At 43.5% G+C, this 24,007-nt stretch overlaps 1 protein-coding gene and 1 non-coding gene across 2 annotated transcripts in view; both read left to right on the top strand.

The window, feature by feature from the left end:
• The window catches only part of LOC126284715 (unconventional myosin-XVIIIa), a 1,203,577-nt gene that overhangs the window by 560,311 nt on the left and 619,259 nt on the right, over positions 1 to 24,007 (top strand). The gene's annotated exons all lie outside the window — the stretch shown is intronic.
• Positions 769 to 842, top strand: Trnat-ugu (transfer RNA threonine (anticodon UGU)). Its single transcript has one exon. It is a non-coding gene; the product is annotated as a tRNA-Thr (tRNA).

Here is a 24,007-nt window from a genome sequence, read left to right as displayed (position 1 = left end):
TGGAAACTTCCAATGTGCGTGAATTCCTAGCCGGCCGGGGTGGCCGAGCGGTTCTAGGCGTTACAGTATGGAACCGCGCGATCGCTACGGCGTGGATGGTGTATGTCCTTATGTTAGTTAGGTTTAAGTAGTTCTGCGTTCTAGGGCACTGATGACCTCAGAAGTTAAGTCCCATAGTGCTCAGAGCCATTTGAATCTTTTCCTAAGGGACCGAACTGCTGAGGTCATCGGTCCCTCAGCTTACACGCTACTTAAACTAACGTATGCTAAGAACAACATACATAACCATGCCCGAGGAAAGGAACCTGAGGCGGGAAGGTCCGCGGAATCCGTGACATGGCCCCTCAAACCACGCGGCCATGTGAAAAGGTTTGCAAAGTAGCTGTGGCCGCACGACGGGAAGTAACAGACTTTATGAATATGAAGATGGTATCTGTTCTTCCGGACATGTCTGAAAGAACAGATACCATTGGTGATCTTGCAGCTCTCGAAGAATGAAATCACTATGAAATCTAGACCATGAGCTGCTACCAGGGTTACATGTCCGGAAGAACAGATAGCGTCTTCATATAGGTAAGGCTTACCGGCCAGTGATCTTCTTCAGTGCAGATGCATTCACATCGCTCCAAATCTTACGGGAATTGGTAGATTTACTGCCGCGAGTAATGAGTATAGTGAAAAGGGGCACTACAAATGTAGCGTCTGGAAATGTGGGTCTCACGGGGAGCGTGCCAGAGGTATGTATCTGCTGTCGCACTATCCTCTGTGTCCTTGATGGCTCAGTCGGACAGAGCGTCTGCCATGTAAGCAGGAGATCCCGGGTTCGAGTCTCGGTCGGGGCACACATTTTCAACTGTCCCGTTGAAACGCATGTAAGCAGCTAATGGTAAGGATTTCATTATAATTTCGTTAATAGACTTTGAACGCGAAACGGTAGTTGGAGCTAGACGCATGGGGCATTCCATTTCATAAGTCGTTATGGAATTGAATGTTCCGAAGATCAACACAGTCAAGAGCGTGGCGTGCATACTACATTTCACACGTTACCTCCTACCACGGTAAAGCAGTTGCCGACGACCTTCACTTAAAGATACACTTGGGCGGCATTTGCATAGATTTGTCAGTGCTAACAGACAAACCGGAAAACCGTGGCCTGGTCAGATGAGTGCTGATTTCAGTTGGTAAGAGCCGATGGTAAGGTTAGAGTGTGGTACAGTCCCCGCGAATCCATGGACCCAAGTTGTCAACAAGGCACTGTGCAAGCTGGTGGTGGCTCCATAATGTATGGTCTTTGTCCACGTGGAATGTACAGGATCCTCTAATGAACCGATCATTGACTGGAAATGGTTTTGTTCGGCTACTTAGAGACCATTTGCGGCCGTTTATGGACTTTATGTTCCCAAACAACGACGGAATTTTTGTGGATGACATTGCCCCCTGCTACAGGCCCACAACTGTTATTGATTAGTTTGAGGAACATTCTGGACATCTCCAGCGTACTTTTGGATCACCAGCGAGCATTTATGAAACATAATTGAGAGATTAGTTCGTGCACAAAATCCCGCACCGGCAACACTTTCTCAATTACGATGGCTAAAGAGGCATCATGGCTCAATATTTCTGCAGGGGACTTCCACCGGCTAGTTCTGTCCATGCCACATTGAGTTGCTGCGCAACGATGGCCAAAGGAGTTCCGACACGATGTTAGAAGATAATCCATGACTGTTGGCACCTCAGCATACTTTGCAGTTGCATGGACTAGTGTGCGTCGTAGCAGTGTTACTCAGAACCTGTCATATTCCATTCGCGTTTCAACTGAGCAAGATGTTACTGCATTATTCCTCCATGTATAAATTTTACCTTCATCTCTCCACACTTCCCTCCACTACTAAACTGATGCGTTGATGCCTTAAGGCGTGTCCTATAAATCGATCCCATCTTTCAGCCAAATTGTGCCGTAATTTTTTTGGACATGCACTACAAGATGGGTCATAATTTTTTTGGACATGCGCTACAAGATGGGCCAACAATATTTTTCATAACATAGTCAACATAAAAAATATTCGATTCACAATGGATATTGGCAAAAAATCCGTAAACTTCCTAGATCCAACCACTGATATCAGTTCGGAAGTATTTATAGAAAAACTACTGCTAGAGATCCAGTAATACCTTCTGTCTCACAACACTCAGTAATATGCAAATTTGCAGGCTTCCACTCTAAGGCGCACGATCGTATATCTGACCCCATAACCAAAAGAGGTTTGAGAGCACAATTAGATATAACCAGTCGCTACAACTCTGTCCTCACTGACCACATCTCGCACAGGAAACAAAACTTGAAAACTATATTCCTCCTCTATACTCCTGCTGCTCCTTCCACTGCCCACAGGGAGTGGTGTATAGCAACATACCTAAGAGGCATCACAGAGTGTACACAACAGCACTGAAATCCTGCAACTACATGATTTCGCACTGTACTATCAACAGCGAGGATAAGACCGTATTACTAGCCATCATTGTGGTATAAAATTTAACTGTCCAGATTGCGGTAAGTTTCATAGGTTGGGCAATCAGGCAAAGACATCCACTGGGCTGGCTGAACGTGATCACTGTTGGAGGCCGCAGGAGTCTTGACTCCGTATTCACTGAGCAAACACTGAGTGAAGGCCACAGCTACTAGCCACAATCCCATGTTCTCCAAAACTAGAGTTTTCAAACTACTGTAGGCTGCTGTAGACTATTTTAATTAAGTGTACATTGTGGTGTTCGCCCTAGTAGGTTTGGTCAGTTAACGTTAGGTGTGTTGCATACCTGTTGGGCGTTACCTCATAATGGTCGCTTTCTTTATGCAAACAATCAGTGTCTTACTAGATTCCCCAGAAAACCAAAGCAGTGAACCGTCTAGAAATTGAGGGGGGGGGGGGGGGGAGGGGGGTGTATATAAAGGGCCGTGTAACTTACGAACCATATATCAAACATTGCTTCAATACTTCGTGGAACTTAAATAAAACATGTTTCTGTTATACATTAACAACTTTCCCATTTGCCAATAATAACAGGAAACTCCTGACTTTGATCATGATGAAGAACGTTCTGTTGGGTACAAAATAATAATGACCAAGCGAGGTTGCGCAGTGGTTAGCACATTGGACTCTTATTCGGGAGGACGGCCGTTCAAGCAGCGTCCCTAAATCGCTCCAGGCAAATGCCGGAATGGTTCCTTGGAAAGGGCACAGCCAATTTCCTTCCCCATCCTTGACATAATCCGAGCTTGTGCTCACGTCGTTTATTGTAGTGTACCAGAACTACCGAATATGTTGGCAGCCCTGGAAATCAGAAACATCTGGCCCACACTCGTCATGTTAATTCACCATACACAGCTTAAAACTTACCATCTTCTAAACGCCGCTTAAACACAGTTTTCAATTGCTCCCCATACTGTATATTCCTTTCTCTTCCTTCGTTATCCTGTAGTTAGTTATTTTAGTGTGATTGCCTATGTACTCCGTATACTCGGTTATTGCAGTTGTCGGCCCTATTTTTTACCGTATTTCTGTATCATGTTCCATATGCAATATTTCTCAGTCTTTCTGTAGTATTCCTGTGAAGCATTAATTTGATAATATTGGGACTGTTTATTCAACATAAATTTTTAGATAGGCACTGTTTCCCGAATTTACTCTTAATGTTTTCCCCGATTTCCTCCCTACATATTTATTTAGAGTGCGGTTTTTAAATTTTAATTGCATTACCACAGCACTATTAAAGATGACATTTATTTTGCGCTTGTGTCTCGTTCTCGATGAATAGTATTTTTCCCAATGATATTTACAAATATTGTAAATTCATTGACAACAGTAGTCAGTTAAAGGTAGACAATGGCATTGTAAGCCGAAATCCGGTTAACTAAATTAAGTAATCCTGTATAAAATAAGCAGTATTGTGCTTTTCATTTATCACGAAGTTGTTATGCCACCAGGCAATGGAAGAATTGGGTAACATGATACATTTTCTTCGCCAGTTGGATTCAGTACCTCCTCATTAGCTTTTTGACCTACGTATCAGATCTGTAGTATTGTTCTGTAGAACCACGTTTCAAAAGCCACTAGTTGCTTCTTGCCTGAACTGCTTATTGTCTACGTTTCACTCCCGTACAGGGAGTGCAATATTAACAGTTGTTTTTCAGAAATACTATTCTTGCTATAGCCCGTCTACATTTCGTAACCTCTTTACTACGGCCATCATCAGTAACTTCGCTGTCTAAATTGGAAAACTCTTCAACTACAGTTTGTTACACTTTTTTTTTTTAATTTTGTTGAGGTTCGTTTTATAACCTCCTTACGAGACACTGTCGATTCCATTCGACTGTTCTTAACAGTCGTTCGCTGTCTGACAGGATTGCAGTATCATCGGCAAATCTCAATGTTATTTCAATTTTTTGGACTTCGGTTTTCTTTCCAAATTTCTTCTTAGTTTTCTTCACTGCTCCTTCAGTGTACAGATTGAATGGTATTGCTATAAGCTACTACTCTGTCTCGCTGCGCTTTCATGTCCTTCGGCGTTTATAACTTCAGTTTGGTTCCGGGACGAGTTCTGAATAACATTAAATATATTCACAACTGCGAATAAGGACATCCATCAGCTGTAGAATGGAATGATGACAATGAAAATTTGTGCCGGACCGGGGGTCGAACCCGGATTTCTCGATTATCGCAAGCGCTCGCCTTACCATTTGTGTAGCCTTGCACGACTCACGTCCAGACCGAAACTTCCATATGTCGTCAGCCATGCGTCTACGATCTGTATTCGTACATCCATTATGTATATTCTCGTACTAGTCACACGTCGACACTAGATCGCGTGTTACACGGTATCGGCAGATAAATACGATATTACAGTGCCTGTGTTATTCTGATTACGATGCAATGTTCCTTTGGGTATGCATGCATGTCGTATAGATCTAAACAACGTTTTTCCCTTAGTATTTTTTCCCCATATAGCTACAGAATTTCAAATTGCGTATTCCTGTCAGGGCTTTCAAAAGTTTTCTCTAAATCTGTAAACGCTATAATCATAGCACACCGTTAGGCCGTCTTCCGCTCACGCCCCAACATCGTGCAGCCCGCCTCCAGTGGTGTCGCGACAGGCGTGAATGGAGGGACGAATGGAGACGTGTCGTCTTCAGCGATGAGAGTCGCTTGTGCCTCGGTGCCAATGATGGTCGTATGCGTGTTTGGCGCCGTGCAGGTGAGCGCCACAATCAGGACTGCATACGACCGAGGCACACAGGGCCAACACCTGGCATCATGGTGTGGGGTGCGATCTCCTACACTGGCCGTACACCTCTGGTGAACGTCTAGGGGACACTGAATAGTGCACGGTACATCCAAACCGTCATCGAACCCATCGTTCTACCATTCCTAGACCGGCAAGGGAACTTGCTGTTCCAACAGGACAATGCACGTCCGCATGTATCCCGTGCCACCCAACGTGCTCTAGAAGGTGTAAGTCAACTACCCTGGCCAGCAAGATCTCCGGATCTGTCCCCCATTGAGCATGTTTGGGACTGTATGAAGCGTCGTCTCACGCGGTCTGCACGTTCAGCACGAACGCTGGTCCAACTGAGGCGCCAGGTGGAAATGGCATGGCAAGCCGTTCCACAGGACTACATCCAGCATCTCTACGATCGTCTCCGTGGGAGAATAGCAGCCTGCATTGCTGCGAAAGGTGGATATACACTGTACTAGTGCCGACATTGTGCATGCTCAGTCCTGGAAGACTGTAACGGAAATTTACAAGCACCCTGTATGATGTACATACAGTAAAAGTAGAATTGTTGCACCACCTCCCTCGCATATCGGTTCCCTAAATTTGTCTAGTAAATTGCCGTTTTTTTTCCAGGAAGCTCCATTTAAGTTCCATGGACATTTATTGTATACTTCTGTATGCTCTTTACTGATCTATTCAGTGTATTTTTGCGCAGTGTATTAAGTTTAATTTCATTGAGGGTGACCTGTCAGTAGCTGCATCAGATATCGGTCCTGTGCGTTTTCACGGATTTGGCTGCAGCGACAGCATCGATATCGCACCCCCCCCCCCCCCCCCCCCTCTCTCTCTCTCTCTCTCTCTCTCTCTCTCTCTCTCTCTCTCTCTCTCTCTCTCTCTCTCTCTCTCTCACACACACACACACACACACACACACACACACACACACACACACACACACTGTCACCCACTCACTAAAGAGTGTGAGGAGCAGGGTTCGTGACCAGATTACAGTGACTGGTGACGACTTGTGGGCTGTGGTTGGCTATACAGGAGAACTCTCGGCCTGGGACTTGAGCGGTGACAGACGCGGCGCGTGGGGCGGCCTAACTCGTGGTTTCCGGTGGTGGGAGGCGAGACCCCACGTTTCGCGTGGCAGGCAGCGACAGCTGCCGCGTGCCGCCTCCCTGATAACATACCAGCGGCCTGACACCCACCTTATTTGTCCTGCCCTGTCAGCTTCTGTCGGTACCTGCCACAAAGTTATATACAAAGTGAAAACAAGTATGAAGTCAGTACTCGGCCGAGTGTTACCGTCGAACTGCTGTAGTGCTTGCCGCGGAGTGGATTTCCTGGAGAAGGGCGGTATAAAGCTACGCTCTTGTAAATTCAGACAGAACAAATCCTGCCGGCCGTTGTGGCCCTAGCGGTTCTAGGCGCTACAGTACGGAACTGCGCTGCTGCTGCGGTCGCAGGTTCGAACCCTGCCTCGGGCATGGAAGCGTGTGATGTGCTTAGATTAGTTAGGTTTAAGTAGTTCTGAGTCTAGGGGACTGATGACCTCAGATGTTAAGTCCTATAGCGCTTAGAGCCATTTTTGGACAAATCCTGTCATGGTCGCCATTTACAACTCCACCCACCTCTCTTACAAACTGAGTAGCGCTACATTAATTCCTTCCCTTTCGCAGCCGACGAACGTGACTTCATTTAGCATTCAGTATAGTGAATTTTCTTATTTAGGGCTTGTCATGAGCAGGATTTGTTCTCTTTGAAATGACAGTCAGATTTACAAATGACGGTCAGTGAATTTATTCCCAGTAAGAATTATAGCACATTAGAACATGTCCATAAAGTCCATTATCGACATATCAGTGAGCATGAACTTCATTATCGACATGTCAGTGACCATCATCGTTCCATTCCCGACTGAATCCTGTCATTTACGAAAACAAACTGGACATTACTGTCTTGTACTGCGACACACTACCACGCTCTCGCCATCTGCGCGCGACATTGACGGGCAAAAATCTGTTATTGTTAGATTAAGTAATATCTGGGTACATGGTACGCCACGGAGCAGAGATGCAAATAACCGAAAAGGTAAAGTGAAAGTGATGTCAAAACCCCCATAGCTCGGCGTGTGAGTACACGGAACCTCATAGCACAAAGTGTGGGAAGTTGAAAGTAATAGGTTCGAGCAAAGTGCCTAGTGTTTCCATCAGCAGTTTTTGACCCATTGGAATACGAGAGTAATCAGAAATTTTCGTGTACATGTTTGGTTCACAGGGTTTAGAAATACAACAATGGACAAAATTGTCTAAAACTAAAGCTATCTTCTGAACACGTCTTAATTCTTAATAGTAAACTACGTATAAAACAGGCTTTGAAATTGGATTTGTTACTCTTTGGTGACGAAATTGTTAGGAACAGGAGTACAAAAAGGAAAAATATAAATACATGTTTTTTTTATTTAATAAAACAAATTATTGGTTCTGACCAATCACTTAATCTTCTTCACCTTAGTGTTTCTGCCATCTAGTGCGGCTTCCGAGTTTTCATGATTTGATTAATTTTATTTTATTAATAACTCTGCGACCCGATGCCGTTCCTGACGCCAGAGGAGGCAAAGTAAACTGAGTGAAGTCGTGTACGCCACCTATACGTGAATCGCGTTAACTATTTTCTGTGTATTATTGTATTTTTTTAATTTTTGTGTATAGTATCCTCGGAGGCAGACTTTAGGATCCAGCCCAGCGTTTGGGTAAACTAGCCTGGAAAACTGACTTAAACCCGTCCGGGTTGACCAGTGATCCAGACCACGACCGTAAATCCGCGATGGATTCGATTGGGGCCTGGATCACCTCCCTGTCTCGTAAGCTGGCGCGCTGCGCGTTGTCCTATACGGGCACGATGGTTCGGTCCATCTACATTGAATAAAAAACCGGGGCATTAACGTTACCCATAAATATTCGTCATTTCTGGACGTAAAACCTCTTTTCTTCTATGCTTCTCCAGACGTGTACTACAATCGTCGTACTCATTTTTGCATAAGAAGATGTCTTCATCCTAAAATCTTTCCAACAAGTGAAAAAAGCGATAAGTAAAGTGAAAAAGGCATCCAGAACTTTGAGTCTCTAATCCGAAACGTACTGACTGAGTGACATGCATGTGCTGTATTTAAATACTGTGTAGTCAGAAATACTTCGAAAAGCTCGTACGGCTGTTGCAGGGTAGGTTGCGATGATGAATAATGGTTCAGCAAAAAATTCTCTACATTGCAGCGTATCCGAGTTAATTAGCATTGAAGTTAGCCAAATGCAAGTGGCCTGCCAGATGAAATTATTAGTCAGTTGTTCTCGTAGCGTTGATGATAGCGCACGAAACTACTCAGCCGTTGGCTCTGGTTCTTTCCTTACTATTGTCCTACACTATGTGATCAAAAGTATCCGGATCCCCGCAAAAACATGCGTTTTTCATGAATTGTGGTGCCACCTACTGCCAGGTACTCCATATCAGCGACCTCAGTAGTCACTGTACAGCGTTGAGAGAGCAGAATAGAGCACTCTGCGGAACTCGCGGACTTCGGACGTGGTCAGGTGGTGACTGGGTGTCACTTGTGTCATACGTCTGTACGCGAGATGTCCACACTCCTAAACATCTCTAGGTCTACTGTTTCCGATGTGATAGTGAAGTGGAAACGTGAAGGGACACGTACAGCACAATAGCGTACAGACCGACCTCGTATGTTGACTGACAGAGGCCGCCGACAGTTGAAGAGGTTCGTAATGTGTAATAGCAATTCCAAACTGCATCATGATCCTGTGCAAGTACCATGACAGTTAGGCGGGAGGTGAGAAAACTTGGATTTCACAGTCGAGCGGCTGCTCGTAAGCCACACATCATGCCGGCAAATGCCACACGCCGTCTCCCTTGGTGTAAGGAACGTAAACATTGGATGATTGAACAGTGGAAAAACGTTGTGTGGAGTGACGAATCACGGTACACAATGTGGCAATCCGATGACAGGGTGTGGTTATGGCGAATGCGCGGTGAACGTCACCTGCCAGCGTGTGTAGTGCCAACAGTAACATTCGGAGGCGGTGGTGTTATGATGTGGTCCTGTTTTTCATGGAGGGGCTTGCACCCCTTGTTGTTTTGCGTGGCAGTATCACAGCACATGATGTTTTAAGCACCTTCTTGTTTCCCACTGTTGAAGAGCAATTCGGGGATGGCGATTGCATCTTTCAACACGATCGAGCACCTGTTCATAATGCACGGCCTGTGGCAGAGTGGTTACATGACAATAACATCCCTGCACAGTCTTGACCTGAATCCTATTTGCCGGCCGCGGTGGTCTCGCGGTTCTAGGCGCGCAGTCCGGAACCGTGCGACTGCTACGGCCGCAGGTTCGAATCCTGCCTCGGGCATGGATGTGTGTGATGTCCTTAGGTTTAAGTAGTTCTAAGTTCTAGGGGACTAATGACCACAGCAGTTGAGTCCCATAGTGCTCAGAGCCATTTGAACCATTTGAATCCTATTTGACACCTTTGGGATGTTTTGGAACGCCGACTTCGTGCCAGACCTCACCGACTGACATCGATACCTCTCCTCAGTGCAGCACTCCGTAAGGAATGGGCCGCCATTCCCCAAGACACCTCCTAGCACCTGATTGAACTTGTGCGTGCGAGAGTGGTTGCCGTCATCAAGCCTAAGGGTGAGCCAACACCATATTGAATTCCAGCATTACCGATGGAGGGCGCCACGAACTGGTAAGTAATTTTCAGCCAGGTGTTCAAAAGGTTCAAATGGCTCTGAGCACTATGGGACTTAACTTCTGAGGTCATCAGTCCCCTAGAACTTAGAACTACTTAAACCTAAGTAACCTAAGGACATCACACACATCCATGCGCGAGGCAGGATGCGAACCTGCGAACGTAGCAGTCGCGCGGTTCCAGACTGAAGCGCCTAGAACCGCTCGGCCACACCGGCCGACTCCACTTAACAGTTTAAACTGCAGATACCCCATAACTGGCTGGGTAAGTAATGTCGAAGATAGGAGGAATGCAAGAGCATACCATCTTCAATAGCACTACGCCTAGTAAAGTACTGTGGTTCTTAAACTAACGCTTGTCTTACATTTACCCTTATACAGGGTAATTCAAAAAACTGGCCTACAAAATATTTCATGCACCAAAAGACAGGTAACTCAAAATTATGTTACCCATACCGGATGCAGATGATGTAAGTTACGTTGCCTATCTCATGGTACATGAAATATTTTCTGGATCGATTTTGTTCGGGTCACCCCTGTATTGCATTGACCCTGCTATTGCAGCGTTACGCAAAACAGAACGTTAATTCTCTAGTCAAAGATGTATGCCTTAGTCGGATGGAATTCACGTACCAGATGAACAAACACAGACAAAGCTGCGTGTTTTTTCATTAATTTTTTTAAAGCGGTTACATGTGCTTCTGTGCCCAAATATCGTACTTGTTCTCCTCGCACACGGAAACGCAGTATGTTAACATACGACATTACACTGTATACGACTTGCTGACGTATGACGTTATAACACTACCGTCTGTCTGCTGCTGTACCATAACCTTAAAGCAGGTTGGAAGCAGGTCGTGAAATATAACTATGTTGTTAAAGCAATTATGGTATAAAGCAACAGAGCAGTGTTACCCTCTGAGAGGAATTTTGTTATGTTGACTGTGTTGTACGGAGGTAGCTTATCGGAAATGAAAGGCAGAATTACGTAAATATTTGAACATTAAGAAACAAACTTTTGCCTATCTGCATTGATCAACGGATAAAGAAAACGGTCGACAGCCAAACTAGGCAAGAGAATGATTAGTATTCTCGTTCACGAAAATAGTTATTAATAACTTTAATGGATAAACACAACCTATACTTCGTCACACGCGAGTGCAGTGAACTCTCGACACACACATATGTTGATATGATTGAAACTAACAGTTAGAGCAGCACAAACTATTTGCAAAATTATAACAGATACCGAAACACACTATTACTTTCAGGGCTTACACAAACTGAATGGTCTTTATAACGTTATTATTACTATTCACTGCAGAATCATTAATTGGATATAGCTTAAGTCTCTCTCAGTTAAATACTTTACTATTTAAAATGAAAGTTAATTGGAATCCACTAACAGGTTGCTTCTCACTATCATTTGAATAAAGAAATTAAGGTGTTCCTAATTAGTGGTCTTTCCGATACTTGTTACCGAGCATTAACCCAATAGACAAACTGTGGATCCTGTTATATCATCAATTAGCTCTTCTAATACATAGGAGAGACAAACACTTAGCAAACATGAGTGTATAACGTTTCACACTGCAGTTTTCCACTTTTACTACATTGAGAGACAAAATTAACATATATGTAAGACACTGACTCACCATCTGAGATTTACAACAGGCAGTAATGTGATCATTTACCAAGCAAAACGTTATGAGCCTCAGTCTTACGAACTCTTAATTTGAAGTTGGCAACAATAATTAATAAGTAGTTTTATTAGGAAAATTACTTTCAGGAAGCATCATTAACTCTAACTTTCTTTTTAATATGTTCAAGAGGCATTAATTAGCAAAAACACTGGTCTTTAATGTTATTTCAGTAGGGACACTCGGTAATCACTTTAGTTCAAACGGAGAGGAACCTGAGAGGTGTTATGATAAGGAAAAAATGAAGGAAGGTACACAAATTCAGTTATACGTTACCTTATATTTGTGCACACTAAAACATCCGATGAGCTGATCGTTCACTGTACATTATTATAGCATTCCGATACAGTGATTGCGCAATGTGGTGGCAACTGCATGTTGGTAGATGGATTTGCAGGTAGAATTGCTGGACGCTGTCATTTCTTGGTGGCGATGGATAGATACAAATTCCAGAATAGTTCCAGCTATTTATCCATCCATCCGAGGCATTGGAAAGTAGCAGAAAAAGCCTCTCCCGGAACCAGCACAATATGCATCTTTTACATGGCAATGCACAGTTCGGTAGCTCGTCCCCGACTCGTAGCTCGTCCCCGACTGACTCTTGTTCCACCTTTTCTACCTAGGCCAACCACAATTTGCGCACGCTACATAGTTCCGTTCCCGAGGGGAACCACAACACCTTTTACATACAAACTAACTAAGAACCCTAAGTGAGGATCAGCAGTTTACATAACAGCAACCAAATTCATTCAATAAAACAGAATATTTGCACATATTGACATTTCTACAGAAAATTATTCACACAGAAATTACAATTATATACATTAAGATTTGTTCCCTCCAAATGGGACATAGAATTTAAATGACAGATATAGTGCAATGCATAGAATCATATCATGACATCGAAGTTCTTACAAAGAAAGGAGTATACAATTTTGTGTTATCTATTCTATCAAACACACTTACAGAAGCTCAATGATGTAACATTAAATGAAACAAAAACCAAAATAAATCATTGGAGTATTAGAGCTATGGTGTTACAACGTGTACAACCCTGCTGATTGGGTGGAGTAACAAATGGTTCAAATGGCTCTGAGCACTATGGTCTGAGGTCATCAGTCCCCTAGGACTTAGAACTACTTAAACCTAACTAACCTAAGGACATCACACACATCCATGCCCGAGGCAGGATTCGAACCTGCGACCGTAGCAGTCACGCGGTTCTGGACTCAAGTGCCCAGAACCGCACGGCCACCGCGGCCGGCGGTGGAGTAACAGTTCAGATATATGGAACTGGATATCTGTCTTCACCATACATTGCCTCCTAGCTGACGTGACGTCGGTGTACTACTTCCGACAGGGCAATCACTTTCAGTAACCTCTGGGACGATTCTTGGCCCAAGGTTGCGACATAATAGGCCGAGCGTCAGGCACATGAGCCAACTAAGTCTACTGGTAGTAACGTCTCATGTGTGTTGACGCCCCGTGTATTACAGCGTAGTTCGCCTCAAACTACAACATACATCATGGGCTTGTGAGAATGACTGTGGAAACCAGAATAACCATAAAAGTCCAGACTGTTGAAATAGATTCATACGCCTTCACGACACCGTCTCTTGTACTCGAATAAAGGCACGATAGAAACTTGTAAATTTTAAATTACTCATCGGAACTAAGATTTTACTTTGGCTCATGTCACGTTGTATGCGTTAAGTAGAGAGAGTGACAACACAGCAACAAAAGGCGTCTTGGGATTTTCGTTTCAAGAGTTACAATTGCTGCTGTACTGCCTGACTTGTCGATAATACGGCCTCAGCGATGCGTTAACCGTAAGGATCTTGCTCATCTCAGCATTGAACCACTGGCTTCCAAGGTAGCCTCATTTCACGATATTTATTTATTTTGTGTAGGGTGTTTCTGAAGTACTACATCTGTGTACTTCGCCTCCCAAAAACTTTGGCTGAACAGCGACGCCGCATAATAACATCAGTGAATGCATTAACTCATGATATTTTCGCGGAAGTATGAGGTGAGTTTATCGTCTAGGTGCTAACCAAGCGTCCATGGAGGGCACGTTGGATATTTGAGAAGGATAAATGAATACTTCTTTATTAAACGCAATTGTGAAAAGTACCTCAACATTGTATGTGCATCCATGTAGAACATAAGCTCCCATAAAATCAGACGGTTCTGTGTGAAAGCTGAAAGGTAGCCGTAGTTTCTATTTTCATTCGTGTACTCGATATAGCTTTATAAATTCAAACGATTCTTTCTGAAACACTTAGTTTATACTCAGGTTTCGACTGCAACAAACTTTACACTTAATATTAACAGATATTAATGTATCACTTTGTTGGACCCCACATCAAAGAAATGGAGCGTTACAACGCTAGATCTCGAACCATTTCGAATTAGTAAGCATTGCTAACATTGTAGTAGCCAGTTCACAAATAAAACTAATATGGGTAAGCTTAAATTACGTTACACGAACTCGAAAAGATTTTGAAACTTTGCCCAGAGCCCCGACAGCGCTGTGTTCGTAGAAATAATTTGCATACTTGCAATACTCCGCTATTTGCGCTGGTAAGTAGTTGTCACATGTCTCGCGGCCTAGCGAGATCCCTGGAAAGCATTTAGCGTTCTGCAGTCGGCGTCCTTCGGAGGAAGGGAAACTTTTTCCTGGGCAGCCCACCACTCTCCGTGCATACCTAATGGGAACGAGAGGTTGTCTGGATTCATATGTGTCGAGAGCAGCGGCTACAGTGCGGGGATTGCAAACTCCACTACCAAGATAATAACAGGAACTGACGTAAAAATAATGTCCTCTTCGACTGAAAATGAAAACGGAACTTCGGTCAAGAGAAGGTGTTGTTTAACATTACCCACTTTCAAGTTATTTTTGTTGGAGAGAAACTCTAGCTAGCCGCTGTAGCAGTGCGTAGTGACATATTGTCCTGTTCTTTCACGGTATTTAAGTAAGAAAGTTTATTTATTAGGATCGAAAATAACAAACGCAACGCATAAATGTAACAGTTTTAAACAGTCACTGCAATTTAATTTATCGCATCGCCTGTTAGGTCTACATGACGTTGCTCCCTTGTCCATGCGGAAGCAGCTGTCTGGCTGTCGCGTGGTTGAAACTAACGATACGTTAAACAGTTAGTGAACTATGGGCAAGAATACTCATCACTGCGGCGCTTATACAGAAATACTAACTCTCGGACCGTTAAAGTAGAGAAGGCAGCAAAAGCACCTGAAGTAACGGGAATGCCCATGTAGTAGTATAGTTATTACAGCAGAGGATTTTGCTCCTTCTCGTCCAGCGAAAAGAGACGTAACTGCACCTCAGATCATCCAGGGGAAAGGAACTGATAGCGGAATGCGGGAATTCAGTTATGCACACGCGCTTGCCCATTTCTGACATGTCCCCTCTGCCGAAATTGTCGTCTCTGTCTCCCCCCCCCCCCCCCCCCCCACATCGAACAATAACACAAGGGTAAGTATGAGAAGGAAAACTGGAGAGAGAGATAGAGAGAGAGAGAGAGAGAGAGAGAGAGAGAGAGAGAGAGAGAGAGAGAGAGAGAGAGAGAGAGAGAGAGACCTTCTAGGAACCGCGTGACTGCTACGGTCGCAGGTTCGAATCCTGCCTCGGGCATGGATGTGTGTGATGTCCTTAGGTTAGTTAGGTTTAATTAGTTCTAAGTTCTAGGCGACTGATGACCACAGATGTTAAGTCGCATAGTGCTCAGAGTCATTTTCAGAGACCTTCTAGAACAGAAAAACAACTCGCTGTGCAAAAAATTATGGATTTGTTCAGACTGCGGATGTGATTTTGTTGATAGCTGAATACAGAGATATGGATGTAAAGAATGATAGCGTGAAGTCTGTACGGATTATGAAAGTGTAGAACGTGATCTCTGTGGCCGCTGCTGGACACCTTTACGTGCGCCGTTTTGCTGACCATCCGCTTGTGCACGTGAAATCACAGAGCTGACACTTTTGTCCTCTCGTATTTATTATGTCAGTGTTAAGAGAAAAACTGCATGTTTTTGTAACTATTAATATATAGGAGATCAAATGACAGATTTGTGTATAAATAGTTTAGACTAAATAAAAGATTAAGACATGCACAGTCTTATTTAACTGCGAACACTTACACGAAGCCGGCCGGAGTGGCCTTGCAGTTCTAGGCGCTTCAGTCTGGAACCGCGCGACCGCTACGGTCGCAGGTTCGAATCCTACCTCGGGCATGGATGTGTGTGATGTCCTTAGGTTAGTTGGGTTTAAGTAGTTCCAAGTTCTAGGGGACTGATGACCATAGCTATTAAGTCTCATCGTGCTCATAGCCATTTGAACCATTTTTTATTACCCGAAACTCCCTTATTTATTATTTTGGCGGGAGCGTTACTCAAAATGGAAATTCTCATAATCACGTATATCTTTCCTGTTATAAGTCTGCTGATATGCATCCTTATAGACACCTGCGGAATGTGTGAAAAGAAGTGATCGACATTCGTTTAGGAGCAACTTTGTGTGAAAACCAGAATCTGATGTCTCAAAATATATGTCCGGTAACGAGTATTTGTTGATGCTCGGGCCTTTCTGGCCTATGATAGCCATGTATCTGTTGTCACTGCAAGACACAGTGTGTTTACGACACGTTCTTAAACGTCCTTTTAAGAATGACGAACTTTTACCAACACACCTAACTGCCTTCGGATTTGGTGATTTGCCGGTACAGGCGCAACTGTAACCTGTGCACGTTGTCTGTTCAACTGGAGTTCAGCAATAATTTTAAGCGTCCCTATGACGGAAGATCTCGAGGATCAGTGTGTGTTGAAGAGGGCGGCCAGTTTTTCTATTGGTTTGCCAGAAGAGCGTAGGTGCCAAGGAGGCGCGGTTATGTCATGCGTGTGCTATTCTAGCGAGCCAGCGCATAAATTGACGAGCCACAGCAGCAAGCCACAGACGCACCTGAAGACGACGAGCAGCTACCTGATGGAAATATTGTGCGCCTTAGAGAATACCATCCGCCGCAACATTCTTGAATATTTCAAGCAGTTAATACATTGGAAAATACTCAGACAACACACAAGCGATCATATTCGTACGAGGTACCCTCCTCCACGCACAGTACGCTGATTTGTTGAGTAGGCCTATATACGGGGTGTCCCAGGAGGAATGTGGTCAATATTAAGAGATGTGACAGGAACGATCACTTGAAAGGAAAACTTTCATTTGGATGTATGTTCTATTCCGAATGGTTTCCGAAACAGAACGCACTCAATGTACAATGCTGTTTATTTTCTGTATTACTCAATACATTGTCAGGTTTACACAAGTACAGCAGTTAGTAAACATGCGTTTCACAAAGGGTCAATTGAAAAATACGTATTTTTAACACATTAACTTCTAATCATCGTCGTAACGTTCAAGTCAAATGTCCGTCGACTTTAATACATTTGTGCAACACGTTGTGTTGCTTGTCTGGGTGCCTCTGCACGTTCCCCAATGGGGACAGCAGCGTCCATGATGCGACCAAGCATTTTACCTTGTGTTTTCTCCTTTCCTTAACACACCTGAGACTTCATCCAACAACGTAAACAAAACATCTAATGACGGAAGATCTGGCGATCTTGGTAGCCAGTTAATTGTACTACCACCACCGGCTCAGCGATTTGCGTAAGTATGATTGAGATGTTTCCTCAAACGTTTGGTAAAGTATGTTCTGTCTCGGAAATTATTCGGTACTGGGCATAAGCTTTTTGCTTCCAATGATTCTGTCTCTCATATCCCGGAATAATGATCATACCTCCTGGGACACTCTGCATGTAGACGTAGATATACATGGTCCGTAAAAATGAAATTGGGGCGAAGAATACGAGGGTGGTTTGATAAGTCTTCTAAAAAAGGAAGAAAAATGTTTGTTTAGTAAAAAAAACTCACCTTACTTCTCGATATAGTCTCTTTTGAGGGATATACACTTGGTTCGGCGATCGTCCAGGTTCTTCATTCCTTCGGAAAAACAGGTTGTACCAACCTCTCGTTGACTGCAACTACCGCTTTCTCGTTTGATGAAAATTTCTTCCCACCAAACCAAAGTTTCAAGTTTGGTGATGTTTGATTTGTGGGGCGCTCAACTGCGCGGTCATCAGTGCCCGTACAAAGGCCCAATTTTTACGCAATCCAAGTTTTTCACAATCCAATCTAATCACAGTCACCCATGATGATGATGATGATGATAATGTTTTAAGTTCGGGAGCACGATGAAATCATTTGGGGTTAAGCCTGGCGAATAGGGTGCATGAGGAACAAATTCAAAGCCCAAGTCATGCACGTTCGCCGTTGTTATCGCTGATGTGTGGGATGGTGCATTATTCTGGTGAAAGAGCACATTTTTGCGCCCCAACCGTGGTCTTTATTCAGCAAATGCAAGTGTTGAGCAATCCAACAATGGAGCATAATAGGGTCCAGTTATCATTCTGGCTTTTCCCACGTAACCTATGAGGATTACTCCTTGGGAATCCCAAAAAACAGTTGCCATCACTTTACCAGCTGAAAAAATGGTATTTGTCATCTTCGGAGAACTTTCAGCGGTCTTTGGTCATTGTTCTGACTGTCTTTTTAACTCTGGTGTACAACGGTGCATCCCGTTTCATCAACATTCAGAAATCGAAGCAAAAAGTCTTGCAGATTGCGATTAAACATCGCCATACATTGTGTTGAAATGTGCGAGATGCGCTTTTGGTCGAGTGGGAGAGCAATTTCTACACCCACCTCTCACACAGCTTCTTCATAAACAATTCTCCTTGCAGGATATTACGTACTCGTTCAGTGGAGATGTCTACAGTCCCAGCAATCTCACGAATTTTGCATTCGGCGATCGTGCGTTACCATGTCATGGATTTTTTTTCAATAGTTTCTTTTGTGGTGATCTCTATTGGATGGCCGAAGCACGCTTCGTCTTCGTAGCGTGTCCGACCATTAATCCAAAAGTAAACGGTCTTCATTGATGGTGCACACTTAAAGTTCATCTATTTATGTTTTGGTTTATGCGGCAGTCCAACCGTTCAAAGAAAGTGTTTACTAACAGTACGAAACTCGGGTTTCACCACTTTCAGCCATAGTCAACGCATAGACCAATTTTGACGGCTGTCAACAATGAGCTGTATGCTGTTCATTGTGGAAATTCTGTATACGATCCTTGGAATGATGAACCTTAGCTAGTATGAAGATTCAACAAAAATGTTGCATTCTATCATGGAAATTTAAGAGACATTTCAAATCACCGTCATATTTCATGCGCCTTCAGGAAGACAACCCATTTTACGTCATCCGCACCTGGGACGGATGGTGTATGTCGGGCTGCCTCTCTTAAGGTGCCTGAAGTATTTTTATTTTTCCCGACCCTGTAGATGTGACGCCTGTCCGTCTGTCAGTGGGACTAGGCCGCCGAGCCAGAAACTCGCCTCGCTGCTCCCTTTCCAGCTGATCTGCCAGCAGTCGCCCAGATGAACCTGTCCCGCAGAGCGGCGGCTGCGCGTGCAGAGCTGCGCGCTCTCGCTGGGCGTAACGGGGCCGGCAAAGCCAGCCAGACCTTCACACGGTTGCCCCGCGACCGGTCGCCGCTGCATTCCGACTGCCGCCGCTCCCTTCAAGACCGCAGTGTCTTCCACACTTGCACTCTTTGGCGCGGCGTGCGCTAGCCGGTAAGCCTTGTTGTTGTTATGGTCTTCATTCCGAAGACTGGTTCGATGCGGCTCTCCACGCTAGTGTGCCCAGTGCAATCCTTTTCATCTCTGCACAACTACTGCAGCGAACACGCATTTGAACCTTCTTACACTGTATTCATCCACGAGTGTCAGTAATTTTTAACCCCTCCACCTCCAATTCCCTCCAGGAGCAGTTTGCCTATTTCTTGATGCCTCAGGACGTGTCCTAACAACCGATCTCTCTTTTAGTCTACATCTACATATATACTCCGCTAGCCACCAAGTGGTGTCTGGCGGTGGGCACAATTAGCGCCAAGGTCATATTTCCTCCCCTCTGTTCCACTCGCGGACCTCGCGAGGGAAAAACCACTGTCTAAACGCCTCAGTACGAGCTCTTATTTCCCTTATCTTTGAATGATGATCAGTACGCGATTTGAAAGTTGGTGATAGTAATATACGCTCTACATCCTCGTTGAAAATTGGATTTCAGAATTTAGTGAGCAACCCCTTCTGTTTAGCGCGTCGTCTATCCGCAAGTGTGACCTGCTCTCGCGATGGCTAAAAGTACCAGTCACGAATCTTGGCGCTCTTCTTTGGACCTTCTCAGTCTCTTGAATCAGACCCAACTGGTAAGGGTAAGGTACAGACGAACAATAAGACTGGACGAACTAACGTATTGTAAGCTATTTACTTTGTTGAAGGACTGCATCGCTTCAGGATTCTACCAATGAACCGCAATCTAGAGTTCGCCTTACCCGTCAAGTTGTTTCACAAATTTTTCTCCTCAATGTTATTCAGCACCTCCTCATTAGTTATTCAATCTACCCATCTAACCTTCAGAATTCTTCCAAGGCTTATGCCTGGACTGCTTATAGAACTTTTAAGTTTTTAAATAGTCTCCCTTCGAAAGATCCGATTGGCTTCAGATTAAAGGAGCCTTAGTAGTTCGAGACAGAACGGGGAGCTTACAGCGTACACTGCTGCCGACAATCGTCAGCACCTGCGCCACCGAACCGTCAGCGTATGAATCAACACCTTCAGGCCACGAGTGGCCTACCGGGACCATCCGACAGCCGTGCCATCCTCAGTAGAGGATGCGGATAGTAGGGGCGTGGGATCAGCACACCGCTCTCCCGGTCGTTATGATTGTATTCTTGACCGAAGCTGCTACTATTCCTCAATTGGTATCACGAGGCTGAGTGCACCCCGAAAAACAGCAACAGCGCATGGCGGCCTGGATGGTCACCCATCCAAGTCTCGACCACGCCCGACAGCGCCCGGTGATCTCACGGGAACCGGTGTATCCTCTGCGGCAAGGCCGTTAATCAGCGCCTAAGGCCACACCTATATCCACAGTCTGCAGACGACTGTGCGCTATTTCGCAGAAATACCTCACATTGTACCACGTATTTACATGTCTTCCTTTTCCGTTCCGTATGGACCAGAAAGAGAGTGACTGCCTAAATCTCTAGAGCGTATTGTAAGTATCCTAATCTTTTCACCGCGTATTTCTCGTTGCATACTATATCAGAAACAGTACACCAATTCTGGTATGAATTAAAAATGGTAAAAACGCAGGAAATAAGTCTAATATTAAAGTTTTGAACTCTGTTAAAAATGACTTGGTAACTCCACTTCCATGTTGACAACATGCCCCGAACGCAATGTTCAGTGCAGAAATATTTATGCTATGTGGTATCACCTAGCGTTTGACACCGGAACTGATAGTTAACTCGTAAGGTACAAAACATGACTCTTAGCAAGGACGTACTTTTCGATATTATATCGGACTGCCCCCTGTCACCATTGCAAACAAACGCGCAAGAGAAAGGTACAGACACAGCCGAAGTGAGACCGCAAAAACAAACATACAGATAATCATGTTTATACATACCAATCCCAAAGAAGACGAATGAGTTGCCTAACTACGTTAGTAATGTTTGCAGATATAGAGAAAGCTTTTGACAAAGTTGAGTGGAGTACACTCTTTTCTATTCGGAACTTATTAGGAATGAAATACGGACAGCAAAAGGTTATTTGGAACTTCTGCAGAAACCTGACTGGAGTTATAAGCGTCGAAAGATAGAAAGGGAAGTATTGGTTGAGAGGGGGAGCGATATTCAGTATGTACATTGAACAAGCAATAAAAGAAACTAGGTACAAATTTGTTGAAGGAATGACAGTTCAGGGAGAATAAATAAAAACTTTGAAGTTTACTAATGACACCGTAATTTAGTTAAAGAGCAAAGGACTTGAAAGAACAGCTGAACGGAACTGATAGTTTCTTCAAGCGAGGTTATAAGATGAATATAAGTAGAAGTAATAGAAAGCTAATGGAGTGTACTCGAATTAAATCAGACGACGCTGAGGGAAATGGATTAGGAAATGAGACCCCAAATGAAGTACATGAGTTTTGGTATCTGGACAGCAAAATAACTGATGATGGCCGGTGTAGGTGGATTATGAATAGCAAACTGTCTCAATGAATAAAAGTATTTCTGGAAAAGAGGAATCTATTGACATGAGAAATAAATTTAAATATTTGGAAGTGTTTTCTGAAGGTGTCTGTCTCAAATGTAGCCAAGTACAAAAAAGAATATGGACGATAAACAGTTCAGACAGGAATAGAAGCTTATAAAATATGGTGCTATAGAAGAATTCTGAACACTAGGAGGATAGATCGCATGACTATTGAAGAGGTACTGAATCGAACAGGGGTAATGGTAAGACACATCAATGAATTCATTTCGATAATGGTAGAAATTGGGGTGACGGGGGAGAGGGAGCAGTTGTTGTGGGAGAACAAGGTCCTGAATACGGAAAGCAGATTCAGATGGTCAACACTAAAAAGAATTGCCGGACTTTGAACCCAAATGTCCAGGGGTCGATCAGTCCTCAGTCTTAGGGTCTTTTTCTGTCAATTGTCGCTTCTACTTCTGCATACATGCTATGCAAACCACCGTGAAGTCAATGGCAGAGCGTAGTTAGCATGGCAACTTAGGGTTTTTCCAGCTCGAGTCGCATAAGCAGATCGGGAAGAATGAGTGCTTAAATGCTTCTGTGAGCGCTGTAATTAATCTTGCGGCGGAATCTTCTCTTGAATTTTCAGTCACCAACTTTCTCCTGCGAATGCGAAGATATTTGTTGACGCAACCCTACATAGGGAGAAACGATTATCACAATAAAATAAGGGAAATCAGAGCTCGACGGAAAGATATAGATGTTCGTTTTTTCCGCGCGCTGTACAAATAATAGAGAATTATTGTGAAGGTAATTCGGTGAACCCTCTGCCAGGCACTTAAAATTTGTTTGCAGAGTATCCACGTAGCTGTAGATGTAGAATCCCTTCTTCGCGATCCATACGAAAGCGGTAACGAGCGGCTGTGGTACATTCCTAAATACCTCACTTAATGCTGACTCTTGAAACTCTGTAAGCAGGTGCTTACTTTCAAGAGTCTGTTAATTCGGGTGTTTCAGCATTTCCGCGTAGCTCTCAGTGAGTCAAAAGTACCATAAACTGGTGTGAAGGTAGATAGTTTCAAACTTTAAAAGAAAAAATGTATAATATTAAAGGTAAACGTGAAAATCAAAATCTTTTGGGATTATAGGTCATGTGCCTAACTTCAAACTTATTATTAGATTTGGGATCTCAAACATGCTTTTATGACATAAAAAATATCTTGATGTTCTTATTATTTTTTTCTAATTACTGTTCTTGGCAGTGAGTAGGGATATGTCAGAATATATTTTCGATCTAGAAGAATAAGAAACAAAAGTTAACTGGTTCGGAAAAGTTATATTCAGTAAAAAAAACTAAAAATACTGCATTAATTGTGTTTTTTATTGTTTTCAAATAAATATCGTTATATCTCTGATTGTTCTATTGTAACATCAAATTGGTATGTTTGTTAATAAATTAAGTCACTGACATCACGTTTGAAAGTGACTTCTTTGAATCTGCAAGCCGTACCCCAGAAGAACCTAAGAGCTTTCGAACAACATTTCCTTAATAAAGTTTTCAAAACCATGGGCGTAGCGTTTGCCTTGTTAACAACAGATTTTACGCGCATACAATCTAAATTACTGCTTACCTTTTTCTACATATTTTAACCACAGCATAACCTTCTGGTTGAGAACAACGTAGGTGATTCTTCATTTCCGTCAAATTCTTGTTCTTCTGAAGACACACTGACGAATTCCGAAGACTCTACTCGGGTTAAATATCATACTTTAAAACTGAACTTTGGTTAACGAATCGAGATTGCTAATTCCTTACTATGTACTTAAATTAAAAGAATAGAATTTAGATTAGTGCTTACTAGTTCGAAGTAAGCAAATTCAGCTCGACATGCGCCATAAAGTGTAGAGAACACCAACCTTGAAATTCGTAATTTTGCATTTAGATTGGTTCACTATGAATATAGAGAAACAAATACTCGAACGACATTTTAATTGGCCTTCCGATTCGATAGCATAGAACTGTTTTTGAAAGTTTCGTTTCTGTTCACTGCTTTGTTTCCATTCATCTCATTTTACGGTATCTGCGACCACTCGTG

The sequence above is a fragment of the Schistocerca gregaria genome, chromosome 8 (genome assembly GCF_023897955.1).
Source record: "Schistocerca gregaria isolate iqSchGreg1 chromosome 8, iqSchGreg1.2, whole genome shotgun sequence".
Taxonomy (NCBI): domain Eukaryota; kingdom Metazoa; phylum Arthropoda; class Insecta; order Orthoptera; family Acrididae; genus Schistocerca; species Schistocerca gregaria.
The sequence above is the reverse complement of the archived record's forward strand: the minus strand, read 5'-3'. Positions and strand labels throughout refer to the sequence as shown.